Source organism: Pinus tabuliformis, chromosome 7, assembly GCF_031772625.1.
Source record: "Pinus tabuliformis cultivar Carrire ecotype Pingquan chromosome 7, CPIR1, whole genome shotgun sequence".
NCBI lineage: Eukaryota > Viridiplantae > Streptophyta > Pinopsida > Pinales > Pinaceae > Pinus > Pinus tabuliformis.
Genome location: NC_142293.1, coordinates 553,391,666 through 553,399,218, shown reverse-complemented (window position 1 = coordinate 553,399,218; position 7,553 = coordinate 553,391,666).

The window sequence follows — 7,553 nt, the reverse complement described above, 5'->3', positions numbered from 1 at the left end:
AAACTTCTAGTGTAACCATGCTCTCAAATTTATTTCTGCATGCATGCAAACAAAAAGTGTTAGAAAAAATAAAACTCTAGCTGAAACATTCAAACAAAAATGAAGCAAACTATGTACTTTTAAAATTGAAAAATAAAATAAAATTATTTACAAAATACTTCCTTTGAAACTCTTCTAAATATTTGTCTATAGGATCATCAAAATAAGGATGTGATTCAGATGTTTGAAAAGAATTCAAAGAAAGAGGAAACAACAAACTAGTATTAAATGTTAAATATTTACAAATGAAAGGTTGTTGTAAAGAAAAAGAAAAATTAGAAATCTTCTTTTCAAAAGAATCAAGTGGATAGTAATGAGGAAGATTTCTAAAAAGAATGCATGGCTAGTAAAAAATGCATAGATGTACTCTCGAGTGTAAAATGTATTTGGAAATCTGAAATCAACTATCCAATCATAAGATAGAACTTCAACCTAAGAAGAAATTGAAATAGATGATTGAGATTTTGAAATTGATTATTGCATGTACTAATTAATGCATTCGACGAGAGTTTGGAACTTTGTTGCTGAAGACTCGCCAGCGTAGTATGTGCAAAAAATCAAAAGTAAAATTGAAACAAGAAAGAAATTGGAAAGAATGAGAGAAAGGTAATTTGTAATATCATCTATGTTACAAATTATGTTACAACATAGTGGAAGTTTATTTATAGAGATTTCCTTTTTACAAATGATTATGAATTTAAAATCAATATTATCCTCAAGATTAAAACTACAAGAAGGTACATTATCATTATAGGATTGAGAAATCGAAGTTGATTTATAATCATTGAAAACATTATGACTATGAGAGGAAGTGTTTGAACTGTTATTCTTTTCACTTTCAAATATTTTTTTTATTTGAGGATTGGGAATCAATTAGAGTAATTTTTGAAGATGAAGAAGAACCAAGTTCAATATTTTCATTGTCATAAATAACTTTATTAGTGTCTTCCTTGGTATGTGATTCTTCATTAGAATTACAAGAAAGAGAAATTCAATACTTAAACCAAATTGTTAATTGATGTGCATGAGGTAAGTCATTGGATTTAAAGAGCATTAATGTCAATTTAAATTTAACTCAAAATTGATCCAAGGGCTCACTTTTTGTCGTACACAATTCAAGTAGTTTTTTGCACACCTTTTTGTAGTTGTATTGTTAAAAAGAATGAAGGAAAATCACTGCAAACTCATCCCAGCTATGTACTGAGGCAACTAGAAGTGAAGGACACTAGTATTTTGCTTGACTTGTCAAAGTAAATGTTAAAATCCCGCCAAGTCAACCTCATCAATATTAAATTTTTGAGAATATGAAATGAACTGAAAAAGGTGATTAAAGGCAAAAGGCATACCACTGAACTTTACCTTTGACAGTGTTTTAAATCCCTTGATTGGAGTAGTGTTTGATTGTGATACACTAAAGCATCTCCAAGGAGGTTTTTTGGAGGAACCCATAATTCAAAGTTTAAAATTATGCAATAAAAACTTTAACAAACAATTTAAAACAGGCCCTCCTTCTAGCGCCAAAAATGTTGATCGGAAAAAATGACCTTTCAACATTTTAAGGGAGACCACCTAGTCGGGAACTTAAAACAGTTCCTTTTCTATTGAAATGGTGGTTCTGACTGGTTCAATTGGGTCTAGTTACCGTCTCTCTATATCTACTAGCTTAAAGTATGACTTTCGCCTACCAGTACATAAGAGACATCAGATTGACTCGTCTTACTCATCAAACAAGAAATTGATCCTTAAGCTGACTTTATGGCCTAACCAAACCACTCTAAAGATTGCCCCTATATGAGGAGACTTCTAGGATGCAGAAAGTAGAACTACATGCAAAGTATAATCTAATATGCATATAATAATATACCTATCTTGATTGAAGGAAGGATTAGTCCTTCTTTCAATCAAGAGCAAGATAAAATAAATGGAAAAGAAACAGAAGCATATTGAAATTGGAATGAGATAAAAGAAATAGGATAGGAAAATAGTTCCACTACCTAATCCTTGTTTGAGAAAATGTATACAAATAAATGCCCATTAAATAGTTAACAAACATCCAACTGCAAACATCTCCAATTCCTAATAAAACATATGCATAAGAAAAAAATATTCATGTCACAATACTGAAATAGTTCAAATGCATGACATGTGGAAAGTAGAACATATATAAGATTAAACTATTAGATAGCAAGCAAATCAAGGAGATAAAGGTCTTTCCTTATGCAAGTTCTAGTTTTGAAAGTCATTTCTGATTAACCCTGCAATATAGCTTGACCAGATTCTAAATGAGTATTTCAGTAAACAATCAACAGTAGTGTTGAAAAGCCACATATATACTCATACTCCATAAATGAATTTGAAATATGAAGAATTTATTTTCAATAATAGAGAAAGAAATAGTGTTGTACATCTGATTACAGAAATACATATTATTATAAAAATGAATCAATTACATAAAACATCAGAGAATTATAATAGTGTTGGTCATCTGTTGTATCTAAATCGATTCCTTGTCTACACAAATAGATTTGATATTACTACAATAGTGCAAATAAGTCTTAACTCCTTCTATACAAATGGGTTGTAAGCTCTAGTGTTACTCTGCCTCTTTTCTCTCGGATTTGAATCCCTTTTCTCACAATCAAAGATGTGCATCTATACATAGTGGAAATAGTAAGAGTCCCCCTCTATTTCCCAACAAATGAGTTAATTAAAAGAAAATGAAAGAAAATTATTCCTTTGGTTGGGGTTTTGGAAAAATGTAGATTTCCACAATTGAGAAAAAATTTCAGTTTAGTTTGCTCTTTGATAAGTTTGTCCAACTTGTTTCGATCTAATAGGTGGAATTCAACTACTTCAGCCACTTTTGTTTATTAAAAATAACTTTTTCCACTTAGAGGGTTTCCTTCGAAAATTTTGACTAGATCTATTCACCATCGTCGGCCATGGAAGGTTCTCTATCAAAAGAAAACAATATCATTTTTATTTTTTTTTGTGACGATCTTTTTCTTTTTTAAATGTCAAAAAACAAACTTAAACCATAAAATGTGAATAAATATATTTATGCCCCAAAGCCATATAAATCATGACTTTTTAAATTTATACAACAACGACCCATAGGAGGTGACAAGTGGTAGATCTTAACAGGTATCGGAGAAATGGATATCAAAACTTTTAACAATGGAAATAATATAAAATTAACAATGTAAATAAGTCCCAATGATTAAATTGTTGTTTATATGCTCATCGAATCTAGAGGAATATCATAAATCAGAGGTTTAAGATATCGAGGTTTTACCATTGTTACCATTTAAAAGTTCTGATATACAGGCAGACGTGATATTCCAATTATACCATCGTTAATATGCATATTGGGTCCAACATATCAAAGTCTTGTAGATATCAGAAGTCGGAGAGGCAATGTGTATCGACATATTGGCAGATTGGCATATCGATATATCAACGGATTGGAACATAACTATTGGATATCAGAGGGTGTTGTATCAAAGTTTTTTTAAATGTGTCTCGAAAGGAAATCTCTGATATGCATTAACTCTGATATGCAGGAATGGAAACAATTATGTGGCATGTGGGGTCCTCCGACAGTTGCTTTATGGATTGGACTTTGAATATCGGGGATTTCAAATGAATTCCTTCGACATCAAAGCTTCGATATATTAATATGTGCACCACTTTTTTTTTAGTTAAGGCTTAAATCCTGTTAATGATTCTTCGTATTGTGGGCTATGTATAGAATAAAAATAAAATATTTACAATTGAAAATTAATTATCTACAAATAAATAAATTTATGAAACAAAATTAATGTACAATTTATACATTTTAATAAGCCAAGGTAGTGAAAAATATCCAATCTTCAATTAGGCACCATTTACAAACCAAACAACCAAATGAGATCAAACGAGTTTTGATAGGAAGAAAAAACATATCAAACTCATTGAAGCAATCCAAACTCATAAAATTAGAAAGTGACATGACCAAGATTCAATCAAAGGGTCCCCATAATGAAAATTAAGTGAATAATTGGGGCGGGGGGGTGGGGCGGGCAGGGGGGGGGGGTTGTTTTTACCACAATAGATAGGAAATGTTTGGATGTGCTCTGTTAAATGGTGGTATAAAGAAGGCCACAAACTGAATAAGGTAGAAGAAGCCAATGTTTTCTACTAGTGGTGGTTTAAGGGTGACCACCAACTCTAAAACTTGGCTTAAAGCAATTCTTGGAACAAATATGAATCTAGCTAGAAGTTGAAATCTTCTACGAAGTGTAAGTGTTGTCTAATGATGGTTTAAAGATGATAATAAACTGATGAAATGTGTAGTAGAAGTCAAATTATTCTAAAAATTGTGGTTTAAGTTATTCATCAACCAAGTGATGCTCATAGAACATGAGTTAGTCTCTGGCTACAACTCTAACTCTAGCTCTGGCTAACTCTCGTTGCAAGCTCTAACTACATGATTTGGTTTAGGTCATGGATCAACTTCAGTTGATATAACTTTGTAACTAATAGCTAACTATCAATTCCCCCCTGTTAGATATAAGATGAGAATATGAAGATATCTCTACTTCAAAACATGTCAATAATCGAGAATGAACTCTAAGGTATGACTGATATATCTTCTTGGTTATTCAAGACCACTGCCAAGAAGCAATCCATCCAAGGTGAATCATTTCTCTTACAGGAGTCTTGTGTCTGGAAAATTTGTGTGAATGATGAGTAGGTTTCCCACAATGTTGGCAAGGGTGAATATCAAAACATTAATCTTTCACATAGCCTAAACAATCGAAATGTTGGCATATGTATGCAAGTATGATGTAGAAGTGGGGTAGGATGTGAGGCAGGTGAAAATGAATTGTTATGAAGAAACCCAACGCTATGAAAATGGATTGGTTTTAAACATTTTGGAATGTGAAAGGAAACATCCTTTTCATATTTAAGGCTAGTTCTATGCATATTTTTAATATCTTCTTCCCAAGGTTTGATTGGGGAGTGCCAGTTGAAATTCTGCATGTTCATGTGAAATGACTCCTATAGTGACCTTCCTAATCAAACCAAGTGTTGGATGTTGAAAAGAGTCTATCTCAAACTCAAAAAGAAAGTTATTATTAACAAGAACAAGTTTTGAATATTGTTTCATTTAATATATTTTATCTTGTTGGAGTTGTGATTCGAGTTGAAGAAACTCAATCTTGTCCTATGCATATTTTAAATAAATTTGAATGTCAATGAGATTGCCTTGTTGATTTTGTTTATATCATGAACAATAGAGTGTATCAATATATTTAGAAACTTTGATATCTTATTAATTCTAGCCATTCTCTCAACAACTCAACTAAATGAATGGTATCGACTTCAACTGAAAATGCACCTGTTTACAATGCAATTCAATAAGTAAGCTTACAAAAAAATAGATAGCTCTCAATACCAAAGACAAATATTCTCTACCATATGCTAGCCTCAGCCCAACTACTTTAGTAGCTCCAAACACTTTAGATAAAAACAATGCCAAATGATTGAAAAAGACTACCATCATGGGCTATAAGAAACAAATTTCTCTGTATTGAAGGTAACATCTACTACAATGAATCACTTGAATGATTATTCAGAAATCTATTGGATTCATGTTCTCTTTGATCCAATTCTTGGCGTAATTGTCATGCAAGGAATTTAGCATGGATTTTTTATGCGTATAGTTTCTCTATTGGCCTAGAATGTGGCTAATAGATTTTTATCGAGCCACAAAAATTGGATACCTTCGTGCCAAAAAAAACCTACTTGAAACATTGCACATGGGATATTTTCCATCTCCTAACATTTCAAAAATGGATAGGAGACAAACATAATAATTCATAAATGGTATTTAGGCATTGAGAGGAAAACAATGTTGAACTGAAGAAAGGGTGCTAGAGAAAACTGGGCATGCAAAGCTAGATGAATAACTGGTAATATTTGTAGACATTCTGACATGATGTAGAGAAACACCCAGAATAGTTATACCACCAAAATTGCATAGAAATAATCATTTTGATCGACCCTAAATAATGTAACGTTGCCAATGATGACCCAAAATACCCCGAAAAAGTATGAAATATAGATATATTCAGGGAAAATCCATGGAGAAATGCATTCCTATAACATACCCCCTTATTATGCTAACAAGGAGAGGTGGTTATTGTGAAGAACCAATTCCCAATGCATTGTTTTAGGAATGGGATCTAAAGGTTCTGCTGTAGCAGCTACAACCACCCTCCAAAATTTTGTCCTGCACCCAATTTCAGAGCCTCCCTTGAAGAGTTTCACTTGATGACTACACACACTCGAGTTCACTCCATGAGCTCGTGTGAGCCTTAGAATTTTCCTTTCTTGTTCATTTCACCAAGTCTTGCATGTTGATGTCAAAATCATGCTTGCTAGCATGTTCTGGTTATGCTCAAAGTCTTCACTTCCTGTGTACTTGTTGTGTTCGCTATGAAAGTATCTGTCATACTCACACACGGAGTCACATCTACTGTCGCACAAGCATCGTCACGGTCGACCAATGATCAATCACGAGTGTCGTGCTTGTCACCTGCACCTTCGGTCAGTCATGTTGAACATGTGTGCCTGGTTGGTTTGAGTCATCTCGTCGTCAAGTCATGTGGGTGTGTGTTTGTAAGATCACTCTTGCATCTTTCACTCATTCACACACTTAGTCATTTTGCTGAGTTCTAACGACCGTATTTCCCTTTAACAGTAAAACCATCACCCGCCCATCGACTCGATCAACTGTCACCTAGAACATCACAGAAGCACCAAGCAAGTCTTTACAATCTGTGTTGCCCGCAAGAAATTCGATTAACCTTCATGATGGCCATCCGGAGAGTTGGACCCGACAGCGACCCTGCAACTGACTCCCCTCAAAAATTGCACAAAGGTTGTTGATCTTGCCCGCTCTGTTGACTAAGGAAATTGTGTCGACAGGCCAGACAGACTCCCAGTTCCCATCCCTGTCTCCCTCAGGCAATTGCATAGTTTTCCCAGTCAGTCCTTCTGATAGTCGATCAGCTTGTTATCTAGGAAATTGCACAGTTTCCATGAGTAGACCCTCTGCTGCCCAACAGTCCACTCAGCTCAGAAACTGCACACAAATGATCAGCAGAGTAACCTCCCAGCATCAGTGCAATTTCTCCCATCAGCATCTCCTAGCAGCAAACTGACAGTTCCCTCCAAGAATTGCGGAGTTTCTGTTGCCAAGCTCCTGGTAGCTAACTGCCTGTTCCCCTTGGGAATTGCACAGTTTTTGCTGCCAGTGACCCAACAGCTAGCTGCCAGTTCCCTCGAGGAATTACGCAATTTTGGCTACCAGGCTCTCGGCTAGTTCCTCCAAAAAACTACACAATTTATTATTACTGATCCTTCATGTAGCTCAGCCTGTTCCTCTGGAAAATTGCGCAAATTTTGCTGTCAAACCTCTACTGCCCGCTCATTCTGGAAAATGCATAAATTCTATTTGCCTCGCC